This window comes from Gracilinanus agilis, chromosome 3, assembly GCF_016433145.1.
Source record: "Gracilinanus agilis isolate LMUSP501 chromosome 3, AgileGrace, whole genome shotgun sequence".
NCBI lineage: Eukaryota > Metazoa > Chordata > Mammalia > Didelphimorphia > Didelphidae > Gracilinanus > Gracilinanus agilis.
In genome coordinates this window covers 508,204,114-508,222,271 of record NC_058132.1, presented here as the reverse complement: position 1 = coordinate 508,222,271, position 18,158 = coordinate 508,204,114, and the positions used below count along the sequence as shown (strand labels likewise).

The following is an 18,158-nucleotide window of genomic DNA, read 5'->3' as shown; positions in this document are numbered from 1 at the left end:
CATAAGAACAAAAGCTCAGAGATGAGAAAATAGTGCTGAGTTTGAGGAGCAGAGAAAAGAATGTATCTGGAAGTATGTGTATGAAAAAATAGAGAGGAACAGTCTTATGTGCTTTGTTCTGGTGATTAAGGGGTAAGCTTGATCCAAAGAAATCAATTAGGGGCAATTGGGTCCAAATGAGCATTCTTAAAATTTTAGAGGTGGAAGCCACCTCACAATCCATTTTTTCCACCAGTTCTCTCATTTTTATATGAAGAAGCTAAATCTCAAATAGGAAAGAGTTTGGTATTGTGAGGAATAGATAGACCACCATCCATACTCCCCTAAGGGTCCCAAAGACTTTGTTTCTAGTTGTAGTTCTGGCAAGACCTGCATCCAGGTAGCATGTAAAGGCACCATGTTGGCCACCAATGCTTTCCACATTGAACTCATCTCCAGTTACTTCCATCTGACCTTCATAGGTCTTGTCCATGCCAAATCTGTTAGGAAACCTGTGGGCCAGCAACAGACCTGTGTAATAAGCTGTAGCATCATTTATTGGACCAACCTTCACACCATATATTGGAAACTCATGTGCATAAACTGCACAGACAATCATTTCTCCTTCCATAAGGGCATAAGCAATATGGTGTCTCTATTGGTGACTCAGACTCTATATTTTGACGTGTTATACCTGTTTTTATCTTGGATTACTAAATATTCCTGTGCATAATAATCCATTTTCTCTTCTCTCCTTCTCTGGAATTTCACGTGATATCTTTTGAAGCTGGCCTTATTTTTAATTAGCTCTTTCTTGCCCAATAAAACTGGCTCTCTTGGCAGAGAGCAGTGAACTCTCTAGCACCAGTGGGAAAAATATATACTAAAGGCAGGGTAAATGTTATCCACTCATTTGTCAAATGAGGAATTTGGGGTCTAGAAATGGAAAGTAATTTGACTGAGGTCGTACCTTTAACTAGTGGCAGAGCTGGGATTAAATTTTAGGTCTCCTGGTCCAATACTCTTTGTACCACATGATTCTTAAGAAATCTATTTTGTTTAAAACTACATTCTACGTGCAGAGCAGGCAAACCTGGAACAAAGCACCTGTGTGCCCAAGACAAGCTTTGTAAATTGTATATATGGCTTTAGAAACTCATCCTGCCATCTATTACAGTTGACTGGTCACTCTAAACCTTTACTGTAACGCTATTGATTTATTATTATACAATAAATATATGCCATAGATTATAGAGTTCATCAATTCGGTTCAACAAATATTCATTAAGCAACTGATTGAGGATTTATTAAATATTTATTATGTGCAAATAACCAAATATGGTCACCGTACTAAGAACTGGGGATAAAAGGAAAGATTAAAAGAAAAAGTTCCTGCATTCAAAGACCTTACAGTATTCTATTGGGTTTTCTGGTATGAAAAATATATTTGGTTTTTTAAAAAAATGTAACACTAAAATATTTCTTTGAATGCCCCCATCTGCATGTTGTACTGTAAGTGGCTGCTTGTCTCATCTATCCCTTATCTTGTTCTGGGCTCAGATGGCATAGTTCCTGTCTCTTAAATCCTATGAGATTTGAGAGGTAATTGATAAAGATTATCAAAAGCCATTTTGACCTACATATGTAGGACACCATTGATAAGACTTCTTAAGAACTAGGATTTCCAATCTATTTCCCTGTATAAGATTCCAAACATTTTGTAATTTTTGAATTAGGGTTTGTTAAAAGGGTTAACATTTTAACAAATGGTAATTTGTTAACATTATCATTGTTAACTTTAATTAGTTAGCATATCATTGTTTAATGAGGAGGCAGCTGGGTGACTCAGTGGATGGAGAGCCAGGCTCACAGATGGGAGGTCCTGGGTTCAAATTTGACCTCAGACACTTCCTAGCTGTGGGACCCTGGGCAAATTACCTAATTCTCATTGCCTAGCCCTTACAGCTCTTCTGCCTTGTAATCAGTACACAACATTGATTCCAAGATGTAAGGTAAAGGTTTAAAAAAATATTTATGAGAACCCAGATTCTAGCAGCATCAGTGGAGATATGAATTGCCCTATCATTTCATTCTAGAAAAAAGAAATTTTTTTCTTTTTCATTCTAGAAAAAAGAAAAAAATACTTTCTTTCATCATAGTATTTTTTAAAACTATCTGAATCATTTAAATGAAATGCTAAAAGAAATCAATTGCAAAGTAATGTTTTTCAAAATACTGTCGCCTACTGTTAAAGGTTTGTTTTTGAGAAATGTTTGACCTAGAAAACAATGAAGTCCCATTATTTTTTCATAATGTATTTAATGTGTCATACTCAGAAGAACAAAAGTATAGCTTTCTTTTGCCTGTGGGCTTCTTCTAGCCTTTCCTTCTTGCTTCCTTTTTGATATTTTAGTCTCTAACTCTTTAATTCCTTACCTTCATTGTTAGAATCAATACTCTATATTGGTTCCAAGGCAGAAGAGCAGTAAAGGCTAGGTAATGGGGGTTAAGTGACTTCACTTACATCTAAGAAGTGACTGAGGACAGATTTGAACCCAGGACCTCCCATCTCTAGACCTGACTGAGCTACCTAGCTATCCCCTCAGCTCTTTAAAAAAAATAGAATAAAAAACAGATAGAGTAGATAAAGGTCTAAGATAAGAGAATCTGAGTTCAAACCTACTTTTGCCCTTTAGAAACTGGGAAAATCACTTTATCTGGGCCTCAGTTTCTTCATCTGTAAAATGAAGAGTTTGGATTAGATGACTTCAGAGGTCCATTCTAATTCTAGATTTATGATACCATAAACAAACAAACAAACAAAAAACCTCCCATAAACTGCCTGGACTCTATTTTGTGAAAACCAGCCATTTTTGTAAGCTAATTAGTGCACTTAACAAGGGGATTGGGCTCCAAGCCATCCTGACCTTGGAAGAGATGCTAGGTCATTCACTGAGGAAAGGGAAAAGTAGAGGCTCCTAAATATTATATTGGTTTTGAACTAAAGACTCAATAAAATAAAACATACTCAACTTCATTAGTCTACCAGGCCATGTTTGTCACTACTCCAAAATACATGGGATGAACCAGGCACAAACTTTATCAGAATAAATACCGACAAAGGCTTAGAAGAATTTTTAGGAGAAAATTTGATCTGAATTATGCTCAACTCAGAAAAATGAAAGAAATATACTAAACAATCAAATTAAAAGATTCCGCCAGAGGTGGGAGTTTATACTTTGAATTTTTCAGTAAAAAAGGAAGAACCTTGACAATTTGGGAATTGTGAATTGTGAAAATCACAGATTTCCTTCCCTGGACTTTTTAGAAAATCCAGAATTGCTTTCCCAACATTTATATGTCTGCTTTACACATTTACCTTGCTCTCTACCTTCTGGAACACTAGGCATTGTCATCTGCCCTTCACTAAAGGCCTTTTTATCCTCCATCTAAAGTTCTAAACCTTCTTATACATGCTGTCTCTCACTTAGAATCTGAGCTACTTGAGAATAGCATTTTCTTTTGGTGTCCCCAACTGCTGACTTAGTACAACGTTGGGTATATGTGGGAAGCCGTTCTATGTATTAAAACCTTTGGAGAAATAGGATCAAATTTAGGGCCTGTTATCTGGATTCCCTACGTGACCAATCCAGGCTGAGGCAGTCTTTGTGTTTGGTCCTGGTCACCTGAGCCCCAAAAAAGGCTCTGGTACCAGCAGGTAGGTTAATCCAAAATCAACTTGATCCCTCCAAGAGGCTATTAGGAGTCATTTAGAGAAACAGAGTCTGTAACAGATATTTTATCTGGATCCCATTACAAAATCATCGGCAAGTAAAACTGTGTGTATGATTTTTCTGCACTGCATGTCAGGAATGCAGACAGAATGGGCCATCTAAGATAAAAATCTGAGGCTCCTCTTTTGACTCAGTTTTGATCCCCACCTTTCTTAGAACTCCTATTGGAAAACTTTGAAGCGGCAGACCAGCATCTACTGAGTTAATGATTCCTCTCCTTGATAATTAAGAAGCCTGGACCCTGACAAACATTACTTAAGATAAATCTGCATACTTAGATAAGTATGGCGCTTTTAGTCTTGACTTTATTTGTCCAGGTGCCTATAATCCTGGAAGATAGAACTCAATAAGTGAGCATCTCCATAAAAATATTTCCTCTCCCAGAATTATCCCTACTAATTGATGGTTGGAATTTGGCCATTGTCTTGGTACTTATACCTTTACTCTTTAGACTTTAATGGGTTATGTATGATCTGTTACCCCTTCATAGCTGTGTTCTTTGTTTGAAACCAGTATATAATAAACTCCCAAGCCCACAGACTTTGGGACAGCATGGGCTAACCACTAGTCTAGTTGTTCTCATTTTTCTTTCTCCTGCTTTAACCATCCTATGCCACCACGCCGCTCAGGACCCCAAAAAATCATATAGAGGCATGGCCCCCTATAGGTATATAATAAGCACTTTAAGAAAGGCTTTTTTCATCCATCCATCCATCCATCCATCCATCCATCCATCCATCCATCCATCTATCCATCTATCCGCTCATTTAAACTAGAGGCTAAATGCTAAGATTAGGCCAGATCAACATCTATCCATCATGCTAGGTAAATTTCAGCTTCAGTACTGAGCTTCTGAAAGTAGCATGTCATTTACATTTATCTTTCAATTTTCCTCAAATCTCTTCATTCCCAGGTTACTTTCAACTTTTCTTTTCCTTCCCATAAAGTGGAAAAAAAGTGGAGAATACCCCACACTGGTGTAGTGTCAGTCAGTGACCTTCCTAATGGACACAATTTACTGAAAAACTTTAGAGTCATTTTCAAGGTTGTTGTGAAAAGCCTGCAAATGTGCCTCTTTTGGTGGTTGCTTTTGAAAAAGTCTAACTACTATGAATTGTTTGACTTTCATTCAATTGTTATCCAGACCTTAATTGTTCTGGTCCCAGTCACTTACCAGATTGTTCCAGGCCTGCTCCAAGAACAGAGAACTTAGTTTTCTGCTCTCCTAGTTTTTTTTTTTTGTTTTCCCCAATCAAAAAAGCATTTATTAAGAGCCTACTATACTATATACCAGGTACTGTGCTTGGTGCCAAGGAGACAAAGCCTTAAGGACCTTTCTTAGAAACCCAATCTTTTTTCTGTTATCCTTGCAGACACTTTCCACAATACACATCTGCTTTAAGCAATCATTTACCATAGCCTCTTTTTGAACCAACCTTTTTTCGTTCTATGTTGCTTTAGAATATTCCTCCCACTGACAGCTCGTCTTTCTTTACATTGTGAAGGGACTTTGTGCTGCTGCCATTTAACTTGCACTAAAGGTTCCTGTTCCCATTTAAAAACCTTCAGCAATATTTATTTCCTTGCTTTGATTTGGATGCACAGAAGCAATTCTGGTACTTTCTGCTTCTGAGGTGCATGTGCATGTGCCTGTTCGTGTGTGTGTGTGTGTGTGTGTGTGTGTGTGTGTGTGTGTGACAGAGACATTGAGCCATAGACACAAAGAGAAAGAGATGGAGAGAGAAAGATGAGAGAGGGAGAGGGGTGAGAGAGGTAGAGAGAATGACAGGGAGAGAAGTGGGGAGAGAAAGTGAGAGTGAGAAAGAGAAAGAATGAGAGAGAGGGAGATAAGAGAGAGTGAGAGAGTAAAAAAGAGAAAGAAAGAGCCAGAAAGAGAGATAGAGAATGAGTGAGAGAGTGAGAGAGAGACAGAAAGACAAGGAGAGAGAGGGAGGGAGAGAGGAAGGGAGAGAGAGAAAGAGAGAGAGAGAGAGAGAGAGAGAGAGAGAGAGAGAGAGAGATGTGCCCTGGAGATGTTATCAGCATCATCCCAGTGTTTTAAGCTATAGTCTATCCAAACATGATTTCTGGAATGAAGTGCTTTATTCTCCAATGATGATGTTGTTATTGTTTTTGGTAAATATTAAATTTTGTGGGAGAGGGAGGTGGTTTTCATTTTATTTATTTAATTGTATTTTTTTTGTTCTGTTAATTCTTGTGCATTCATTTAAGTATGCACACAAATTTGTATTACTCTCAGTTAAAGGAGCCTATAGGGATAGTTTGGAATAGTGGATAGAAATCTGGTCTTAGGAAAATGTTAGTTTAAGTGTTACTTTTGAAACCTACCAGTTGTGTGATCCTTGGCAAATACTTAATGTTCCATTGCTCTAGACAGTTCTCTAAGACTATAAACTGAAGATCAGTTCCTAATCCACATTGGTGGAAGGAGTTTGCCCACCAGGAATTGACCACATTAATAAAATCAAAGGTCTAGTAACAAAAGAAATGGGATAATTTGTTTATATCTCCTGTCTTTGCTTCTGCCTTTATCACTCTTCTTCCCTTTGCATCCATCTCTCCCTCTTTTGTTCTTTTTCTCTTTCTTCATTTTAATGTCTTAGTTCTTTCTTCTATTTCCCTTTTACATTCTTTGCTGTATCAATATCCTGTTTTATCTTCATCTCAACTCCTCAGTTACTACCCATTTAGAGTCAATGTTGTGTAGTAGGAAGAGAACTAGATCTAAATTTCATAAATCTGTGCTTGAACTTTGTTATATACAGTAGCAGGTGACTAGAGTGAAAAACAACAACAACAACAACAACAACAACAATCTGGGATTCAGAATTAGAGGACTGGTTTAAATCCCAGCTCTGCAACTCGCTACCCTTGTGATCTTGGACAAGTTATCAATAAAGTGAGGGGACTGGATTGTCTGACATAAGATTCCTTCTAGCTCTAAACTGATGATCCTAAGTCACTTAATGTTTCTGAGGCTAGATAATTTCCAACAGTCCTTTTAGCTCTAAACCCAATTACTTTATTATTTTCGTTCCTTTTCTCCTTCCTTTATAATTTCTAATCACCTTCTACATATCTTTTATATTAATATTTTCTTTTTTAATATAAATTTTATTGACATTTAAAAATTATATCACCTGTATTTCCCAGCATATCCTACTTTTTTCCCCTTCCCAGAGAGAAATCCCTTTTAACAGAGAGAAAAAAAAGAATGATTTAACCAACACATCAAAAAAAGTTGGACATTATATACAGTGTTCCAAACCTTTGGTAAACCATTTCTGCAAAGGAAGGGAAGTGCCTTCCTGTATCTTCTCTTTGCAGCCAAGTTTGGTCATTGTAATTTCCTAGTGTTCAGTTTTGCTTCTTTCAAAATTCTTTCTCTTTTCATTATTTTAGTCTTTTGTGTATATCACTTTTCTGATTATTTTTGTCTTACTTTGTATTGGTTCATATCCATATTTATATCCATTGTTTCTTTTATCACACAAATATTCCATGACATCCTGAACCACAACTTATTTCATTATTCCCTAGTAAATGGGAATTTATTTTGCTCCTAGTTCTTTGTAACTACAAAAAATACTGCTAGGGACATTGTAGATGGCTCAATGGATAGAGAAACCTGGAGAATGGGGGGTCTTAGGTTCAAATTTGGTCTCTGACATTTCCTAGCTGTGTGTCCCTAGGTAAGTCACTTAACCTCACTTGTTTAGCCTTTACCACACTTTTGTCCTAGAATTATTAGTAAGTATTGATTAGTAAGTAAGGGTTAAAAAAAAGTACTGCTATAAATATGTTCATATTTATGGACCCTTTATTTTTATCCTTGACCTCCTTGGAGGTATTTGCATAGAAATGTGATTTCTGAGTCAAAGGGCCTAAGACAGAGTCATGTTCTTAGAAAAATTCCAAATTGTTTTCCAGAATATTTAGACAATTTCACTGTGATGGTCTTTCTACAAGCCCTCCAATATTGACTATTATTTTTTTTTAATCTTCTTCAGTTTTCTGATTGTGCAATAAAACTTCAGAATTTTTTAAATTTTCATTTTTCTTAGTGATTTAGAACAATCTTTCAGATAATATTTAATAATTTGTAAACTCCCTTTTTGAGAATTGTTTATTAATATTGTTTGTTCACTAATCTAATAGAGGATGGCCTCCTTTCTTATGTATTTGTGCTAATTCCCTATATATCTGAATATCAGGCTCTTATCTAGGATATATAATACAAAGATTTCTTCAGAATTTACTACTTCCCTTTTTATCTAATCTAATTAAAATTACTATATAATTATTCTCATTTTATTAATGGAAAGGCTTTTAGTTTTTAGATAAGTGAAATTGTCTACTTTATCATTTCTATACTTTGCTTAAGAATTTGTGCTCCATCCTCACATTGTCACCTTATAGTTGTCAGATATCTTATTTGCTTCTCTACTTTTTAAAAATATAATAACATGACTTTAAATATTTTTCTTGGATCCATTTTTATTTTATTTCGTTCTATAGCATAAGATCTTAAACTAACTCTAATTTCTGCCAAGTTGTTTTTCAGTTTATTTCTTGTGAAACACATAGATCTTTTCCAATTAATTTGTTAACCCCAATTCCTTGTTTTCTGTTTTATTGATCTGCTTTTCTTGTCAGCTTTCTAATAGATATAAAATTATTGCTTTACAATATTATTTGAAGTCTAGAAGGGCTACTTTCCCTTTATTCCTATCTTTTGAATTGTTTGTCTTAATATTTTAGATCTTTTGTCAGTCAGTTAATTAAGTAACATTTGTTAAGCATCTACTACATTGTGTTAAATGCCAAGAGGCATTCGGTATACAAGAAAAATTGGCAAAAGACAGTCCTTGTCTTAGATTTAATATTGAGCTCCCAATCTAATATTTTTTGTTCCATATTAATTTTGTTGTTATTTTGCCTAGTTCTATAAAATATCCCTCTATTATTTAGATTGAAATAGTACTAAATCTATAAAATAAATTTAGTACCATTGTTATTTTTCTTTTATGGATTAGCCACGAACACTGAATATTGCTCCAGTTATTTGGGAAATTCATTATTTTTTTGAGAAGCATTTTAAATTGTATTAATATAGGCCTTGAATTTGCTGTGCTTGACTGAACCCCCAAATATTTTATGCATATTAGTTATTTTGAATGGGGCTTTGTTTTGTGTTATTTCTTCTTGAATTATGACATTGCTATAAAGAAATGCTATTGATGGGGCCAACTAGTTGGCAGAGTAGATTAAGAGCCAGGCCTAGAGATGGGAAGTTCTGTGTTCAAATCTGGCCTCAGACATTTTCTAGCTGTGTAGGGGGTCCCTTAACTCCAATTGCCTAACTCTTACTACTTTTCTGCCTTGGAACCAACATACAGTATTGATTCTAAGATGCAAGCAAAGGGTTTAAAAAGAAAAGGAAATGCTATTGCTTTTTAAGTGTTTATTTTATGTTGCTACTTTACTGAAGCTATTGATTGTCATAGTTTCTTTGATGATTTTCTCCATACATCATCATGTCCTTAGCAAATAGGTAATAATTGAGTTGAGAGGAGACATCCTTGTCTTACTCTTGTATTTAGTGGGAAAGATTCTATTTTCATATAAGCTTTTGATTTTAGAGTGATGCTTTTGTTATACTTTTAAAAAATCCCCCATACTTAAACTTTGTAGTTTTTTTGTGTGTTTATTTTGTTTTATAATGAATGACTGATATACTTTGTCAAAGACTTTTTCTTCTTCTGATTACATAAGTATGTGACTGAGTTTATTTTTATTCTTAATGTAGTCCTAATAAATGTGTCACCATGCATTTATAGTCATTCCTATTACTACACAATAGGCTGAAAATATGAAATCTATCAATAGAAGAGGGAAGTGGAAGGAAGGAAAAAGAATGATATAAAGACACAAATACTTTGGATAAATATCCATCTAATTAATTCAGAATTTCTCAATTTATATTGGATTTCAAAGAGTAGTCTAAAGCATTTCAAGAAGAAAAAAGTTATAAAGGAGAGCAAGTAGATAATTGGTTGAGTATCAATATGTTCCAAAATGTCTGATGGGCAGTCATTTGATTGTTTTTCTCTCTTGGGGGGGGCTGGCTACAAAATAATTGACACTCATTTTATTTATCATTTGAAAATTATATTTTTTTTGTATTAATGCTCTTCATGGATAATTAGGTAAAGATTAGAAGTTAAGAGACAAGAAAGCAAATATGTTATTATGACATTGATAGTAAAACAAATATTCAGAAATCTAGTTCAAATATCAGCCCCAAATATAGAACTATAAATGTGACCATGACTGTCTCAAATTTGCATTGTTTTTCTGTTACTGATATTAAATATTTGTTATTTTACTACATTAAAAATTATTTCCAGAATCCCAACAAAATTATAATGACATTTATAAAGAACATTTAATACATTTAAAACAAAGTCCTCAACTTTGTGAAGTAAAAAATACAATGAATTCTTAGAAAATGAAGAAATTAATATTGTCAGAAGGTGAGTTTTGATATCTCATGTTATTCATCAGATACCAAAACTCTTTTTAGAAAGACCAATCAGTGAAGGGAACAAATAATTTTTGAGAGAGCAGTTTCAGGAAAGTAATAGGAATGGAGTTGAAAATACAAGAGGCTAAGAGAATAAATATTGAGTAAGTAGAGGCATTGGGTGTAAACTTTATGAGTGAGAGGAGACAGATGGGATGATACTTGTATGTTCTTTCAGGGTAATGAAAGACTTTTTTTTTAAGTTTGGGGAGACCTAATGTCTTTAGACAAATGGAAAGGAGTTAGTGGAGAGAGACTACTAGCCTATATATGAAAGAGAGAAGAGAGAGAAAGAGAAGAAAAAAGGAGGGAAAGATATATATATATATATGGAGAGAGAGAAAGAGAGAGAAAGAGAGAGAGAAAGAGAGAGAGAGAGAGAGAGAGAGAGAGAGAGAGAGAGGGAGGGAGAGAGAGAGAGTTCTTCTTTCATGCTTAGTAAAGATAATTCAGGCCAAATGGTGGATATCTTTTTTCTTCCTGTACTTATTTCTAAGCTAATTTGGTCATATTAACAAGATAATTAAACAATTATTTTCCTTTTGGCTACTGAATAAGGCTCAATCTGAGACTGATGCAAAAATAAAATGAGATGCTCTGCTTAAAGTACTTTGTAATCACAAAACTATGTAAACATTAACTTTCCCATGATTTGGTCCCTGTTTTCCTTCCCATGCTTATCTCTCACTACTTAAAGAAATGGTGTGGTTTATTCACTTATTCATGACCTATTAGCTAGCTACTATGTGCCAATGTACTATCGCAGACACTGGGGGGATACCTACAAGCAGTTAAGTTATAGTTTGATGTCCTCATGGAATAGACTCTTTAGCAAGGGGCATAAGGCATTTACAAAAAATTCTGTGATGACATAATGATTATATTTTTGAGCAACTAGGTGGTAAAGTGGATAGAGGTATGGAGTCAAGAAGACATCTTCTGAGTTCAAATACTGCTTTAGATACTTACTAGTTGTGTGACCCTAGGTAAGTCACTTAACCCTGTTTGCCTCAGTTTCTTCATCTTTAAAATGAGCTGGAGAAGGAAATATCAAATCACCCGAGTAAGAAAATTCCAAATAAGTTCTTGAAGAGTCAGAAACGACTGAAAAAAGATAGCAAAAACTATATCTAGGCGAAGCAGCAATTTGTAGTTCAGAGTCAATTTTGCAATGAGTAAGAACTAATTGAATTTAAGACTTGCCTCTTAAAAATACAAGCTAATGATGAATTACTTAAATGCTAGTGTCCCAAACATTTCTCTAATTTCCTAAACTAAAGACATCTTGCTAACTTGCTTTGGTAGAAATTGCTTACACATTGATACTTTCCTAAACCAAGTTAACAGAAATTTATTAAGCACTTACTATGTAAAATCTAAAGAAATAACAAACACTTTTAGAGGAAGATGGCAGCTAGGTACCTCAGTGGAAAGAAAGCCAAGTCTAGAGAGAGGAGGTCCTGGGTCCAAATTTGGCTTCAGATACTTCCTGGGCAAGTCACATAAACCCTTTTGCCTGACCATTGCTGTTCTTTTGCTTTGAAAATGTAAGATTAAAATTAATATCCAATAATTGTAAGTATTATATTTTATAAAATTTGTTAATAATCACTTGAAGTAGACTAAGTAAAAGGACAAAAGTAAAAGCCTGAGTAAAGAAAAGTTTTCCCAGCCACATTCGGGGGGGAAAAGAGAGAGGGATGGGGTCACACACAAAACATAAGGACATAACGTGAGGACGAAAGTGGGATGCTGGAATTTAGAATCCTGGGGAGCAGATTCTAATTATTCAGAACCAATACTTAGTACTAATTCCAAGATGAAAGATAAGGGTTAAAACATTTTGTTAAGTCACTTTTAGAAGAGGAATATGTGAAATTTTCATGGATGAGGTACCATTTGAGCTGATCTTTGGAAGATGAATAAAATTTCAATACATGGTGGAGATGAGAGGGTAGAAAATGGGCAGGAAAATACCATTCTGTGGTTAGGGAATAACATGGACATAATGATTAACAAGCTTCTTTTCAATCCTGTGCCCCCAAACTAGACCTTTAAACTTGGTCATCTTCCTTAAAAATAATTATGTTGATTTATAATTATTTTCAATGATTGTAAATTAATATAACATGTAAATACTGTAAATTAATATAACATTACTATCATCCTAGAAGGAATTCTCTGTAGTGGAGTGGCTACAGGATCTTTCCATAGCCTTGCACTGTTCAACATCTTTATCAATAACCAGAAGGCATGAAAAATGCTACAGGTAGTAAATTTACAGATAACAGAACTAGGTGGAACAGCTAATACACTAGATGACAGATTCAGGATCCAAAAATCTCATGGCAAAGCAAAATGATGCACCAAATCTCTGAAGATGAGATTCTTAAAGAACTATTGTGAAGTCTTCCACTTATTTTCAGAAATATTCAACTATAGACTAATATATTAGATTAGTGAAGTGTGGTTAGACAATAATTCTAATGAAAAAGATCCAGAAGTTTTAGTGGATCCCAAACTGAATATGGGTCATTAATATGATATAGAAGCCAAAAAAAGCTAATGGTTTAGGGCTATAATAATAAAGAAATCCCCCTCCCAAGTTTTCTTTATTTTGCCTCAGTCAGACCACATTTGGAGTTTATTATTGAATTCTAGCCATTGACAAACCAGAACATGTGCAAGGCTGATAACTAGAGAGGCAACTGGATGGAAATCATGTTATTTGAAGAGCAGTTGAAGGCTCTAGGGTGTGCTGATCCAGCTGAAGTTCTTGAGAGTTGATTGTTAAATTTTCACTTTCAGCATTTACTCCTCAGAAATCAGCAAATGCTAAAATCAGAGTTTGATTTATTATTTTTCTTGCTGTCTAGACTTAATAATGTGATATTGAAAATGTTAATGATGCATATTAAACTTAAAAATGTGTTCTTCTTTCATTCCCCTCTCCCTACCCCCCCCCCCCCCAGGAACCAGTTTTTAAAATTTACTAGCACATCCCTGATTGTAGGTATTAGAGAAACTTAGACTGAAGAAGAGAAAAATCTAGGAGAGCCATTTATTTGAAGGGCAATTATGTGAAATAAGGTTAAGCTGTATTGAACTTATGTCCTAAGTCTTAGGACCTAAGAGATAGTCTAGCTTCAGCTGGCAGAAGTTACAGAAAGGCACATTTAAGGAAAAGCTTTCTAATAATTAGAGTTTTCCAAAAGTGAAATGTATTGCCCTTAGAGATAATGACTTTACCTTCACTGGGTGGGGGCAGGGGGATCAGCTCTTCATGTACTGGTTCTATGGCCATGAATTGGGGATATTGAAGGTCATCTTGCTGTATGGTTGGTAGGTTGAAATAAATGGCTCTGAGATCTATTCTGATTTTGAGATTTCATAATTCTGTGGCTAGATCAAAAAAGTTATTGACACAACTGAAAAAACCACTCAGAGAATTGTGGTGGATGACTAGCTTGGCACTCTTGGAGGGATAACATAGAATAATATGGTAACTTGTTTGAATTAGACTTTGAAAAGTATGTCCTTGTCACTAAAGTCCTTGGCACTGTCAAATGGTTCTATGCGACAAGCAGTTATAGTTTTATCACATTAGAGAAGATGCATTAGTATTTGCTTTGCCACTGAACCCTAAGGACCATGGGACCTTGCCATCTGACTTGCACAGGTGTTCTCTCTCTTCAATAGAATGGAGTTCCTTGAGAGCAAGTCCTATTTTGCTTTTCTATTTGTAGACCCAGTGTTTAGGAGGGTGCTTTGCACACAGTAAAACCTTATTTTTCATTCATTCACTCATTCTCTGAGAGGCAATGACCAACTCATCACATCATAGAATTAGAGGTAGAAATAGTTTGGCTACAAAATAAATTAGAAAATCCTAAACTCAGAATATTTTTTGGCTTTTACATTCAAGTTCAACAATAATTCTGGAAGATTTCAAGAGTTGTTTTGGGAAGCAAAGTCTTTTATTTTTCTTTAAATATACTGTAAATGTTGGTTCTTAAATACAAAATGGAAAAAGTGGAGCAAACACATTATTTATAAACTTTAATTGTGCCATGTAAATAGGCAATTAAAAGAATTGCCTGTTAGCTAATAAATGGGCACGATGATTTCTTTTTAGTTGCGACGGCTGATTTGGTCTGCTGCTCTTGTGTGAGCCTCCCCAGTTAGTAGGTCATTCACCATCTTGACCTTTAACAGCAAGTCCATGTATATGGATTGTATTTACATAACCTCTCTGGGTGGAGATTTGTTGGTAGGCTCCAATATTGTCAGTTACTTTGCAAGTTCCATGGCAGAAAAGGTGGCATGCATAAAAAGTTAAGTCCACCTCATGCCCCATATTTCCTGCATTTCCTGCAAGCCTTTCTCAACGATAACCCAATTTCTTCTAAAGTGAATATTGTCATAGGAGAAAAGATCTAAACGCTGTGCATGTGGGAAGAAGCAGGATTAGGGACTCATCAACTTGTCCATTGTTTGTGGCTCCATGTCCTTTCACTTTGAAACTATATAGATTTGAAAGAAAAAAAATTTTTTTACATAAGGGGAAGACATATTTCCCTTCCAATGAGACCATGAACACTAAGTTTCATCTGGGAGAACATTTTAACAGCTGAGTTAAAACCCCCTATAATGGAAACACTGACAGACTCTTAAGTATGGTAGCGTGAACAGTGCTGCTATAATTCCTGGGTGAACTTTGTCCCTGGATGTGTGTTTTTGGAGTGTGCCGGGGTGACATTCAGCCTCTACATTCATTTTTATGATAATTCCCAGTAAATTGTGGTGCAATAAACTCTTCAAGCCTGTCTTTCTTGTGAAAGCCATGAATCAATCAGCTGCAGGCTTTTTTGGGGGCTTTTCAATGTATAGTGATCATTTAGATTTGACATGCATTGTGAGACCTTAGCTTGGCTCCTCTCTATGGTCTGTCATTAATTCCAGCCTTTACTATTCTGAAGTACAGTGAAGGATGACTGAGAAATCATTGGCCCTCTTCAGCTCTGTTATTGCACAAAATAGCAGCGCAATAATTTTTTGTCAATGTTTTACTCTAAAAGCTTTCTACGTCAGTTTTGAAAAGGAAGCAATAAAGCCCATTCAATGGTATGAATAAAAATCCTTTGAGGTTTAGGCATAGGGCTTCTTTTCTTCAGCTGGTAATCAAATTGGAGCTAAAATGAAATTGAGTTTTCTTATGAAAATAGCCTTTGTTGCTGGGAAGGCTTGTAATTCATAAACAATAACCTGCTCTTTTGTGTGGATAATAATATATTCATGTTCTTTCAATAGGGTAAAAGCCAGACCTAGTGCATTATGGTACAGTAAAAATAGCAGAAGGAGCTGGCTGGAATAATCTTTGAAGAAGGCAAAATGTAGCATTGGGTGACTTCAGTTTCTAGGCTCTCCATCTGAAATTGTACTTGGCTTTTTGTGTGTGTATGTATGTGTGTGTGTGTTTGCGTATTGTGTATGTGTGTGTGTGTGTGAGCCGGTTTCAGTTGTTGTTTTGTTGCTGCCATACAATATTTGGTTAATTGTGGATGATCTCAAGCTGTGCTCATCACTGGGGCTGCGAGGGCTGCTGCCAGCTGCTGGAAACCGAGCCTGCTGCTCCAGGATGCACATTGTTCACAGGGGCAGCCTCTCAGCGCTGATTATCACTGAAGAGTTCTCTGCTCTCCATCCCTGCGCTCGCTCGCTCGTCGCTCGCTCCCTCCATGCGACTGGACTGCAGAACACATGGAAGAGGTAGGCTAGCTCTTTGGGGGAGAGAAGGGAAAAGAGGGTTAGGGACTCAGATGGGGGGAAGGGAAAGGACAGGGGATGAACTTGATGGGCATTTCCAGCCAACTGCTGGGGAATGGGGCTGGGAAGTAGCCTTTGAGAGATTTAGGGGAAAACTGTGTGTGCTTTTCTGGACTACAGTTACTTTGAACGTGAACTGAACGTGCTTTCCTTGGGGCAATGTTAGTCCTGAGCCCCAGGCTGGAGCGGGAAGCTCTTTGGGAAATGGGATGGCCACCTCTAAGTCCTGACGCCTTCTCTGAAGCACCTCTGGTGGTGTGGCAAGTACCCTCAGTGCTTTGGGGGATGAGGAGGTAGGGAGGAAGCTAGCTGTTGGTGTTTGGGAGAAGGGATGACTTTGGGGGAGATGTGTTTGTGCTCAACTCAATGGAGAAGTTTGAAGTGCTGGATGGAACAGCTCAGTAATGGAATTTCTGATGGGGTGGCAGAGCATCTGCAAAGGGGCCACTGTTTATTGCTCCTTGGACAAGAGTGCCTTCCCTTTTCTTGCCTCAAAACTTGTTAAAAAGTTGTTCTGGAGTCTTTGGGGAGGGAGAAGGGGGCGGTGTGTGTGGAATGCCTGAAATGTCCATCCCGATGCTGGAATTGTGATGAGAACAATGTTCTCGGATCTAGAGATGAAACTTGATCATGTAAAAGGGATTACTTTTCTCTCATAGGACAATTTGTGTCCTATTTAATCTAGAGCCGTGGAAGTGACTTAGAATAGCAAACCTATTGAGGCTTTAATGAAAGGAAGCAAGGACCCTTAGAACACCCAATGGTTCTTTTCATGACAATGAATCTTAGCTGGGATAAGTTCTGTGGTCTTTACTTTGAATATTAGTCAATAGTGGATAGAAGGAAGAGGAAGAAGGAAAAAGAAAAATGTATCTTCAAATCGTGAGAACATGGATAGGCTGAAAAGGGTGAGCATTCTCTCAGGTCATAGCAATGTCATTCTTGGTAGATTTCAGCTGCTTTGGTGGACAGCAGGCGCTTTATGTCGCTGGCGATTTCACTCTGGGTCACCTTACCGTGAGGAAACAACAGAATAATGGGTATTTTTCTCTCTTGGACTGAGGGCTCTGCAAACCCCATTCTCCCAGCCTGAATTAAAGAATGGAGAAATTGAAATGAATGCCAGGTGTATTATTTTACCTCTAAACTTTGACAATGCTTCCAGAGGAGTTGAATCAATACTCGGCAAGCCTGGAAAGGGAAAGGGAATAGGAAGTCAGAGTAATAACCTCAGTGTTTATTTGAAAACAAGCTGCAGGGATGCGTTGTAGCTTAATGGTGGCTATCAGGTGTTAACTTTTGTGGTGTTTTCTGAATTTCAACAATGAAATTAGGGGCTTGACAAAAGCAACTTTTACAGGCACAGTAGAAGCTGACAGTTGATGTAATATATGTCATTATCCAATTAGTTTATACAAGTGTATGTTTTTATGCTTCACTTAACATATCGCCAAGTGTTTTTAATCTCTTGCAAATGTTACTTTTCTTGAAGGCTTTTAATCTGAAGATTTTAATTGCATATTTTTTCTCTGCAGCTAGTATTCTGTGCATTTCAAATATCCTGAAGCCCTTCATAAATTACCCATATTAAACCTGCTTTCTGTTAATTTCTAAAAAGCCAGAATCCTTTCGCCTTTTATTATATTTTATGAAAAAATGAATAATAGGATACTTTCCTCTTTACTTTCCCCTTCCCTCCCCACACCAGGGCTGCTTTGTATGGCTGCTCTATTCTGATGCTAAAGTTGGGTTGATGTGGAAAAAAAAAAAAAAGATTGCTAATTGCCAAAGAATTAGTCTTCAATATCTAGTACAGGGAATTCAGTGAAAAAGTTCTTAAAGGATTTCCATTGTTGAAAGAATGCTGAAGCAATTGACTTAGGTAAACACTGAAACATTTGACTGTGTAACATCATACATTAACATCTGGAAAACTGAGCTCTGGCCCATTA

The 18,158-nt window shown here is 36.2% G+C and overlaps 1 pseudogene; it reads right to left on the bottom strand.

Moving 5' to 3' along the window:
• Positions 1 to 266: 266 nt before the first annotated feature.
• LOC123241783 lies at positions 267 to 16,026 on the bottom strand (annotated as a pseudogene).
• Between the last annotated feature and the right edge of the window lie 2,132 nt (positions 16,027 to 18,158).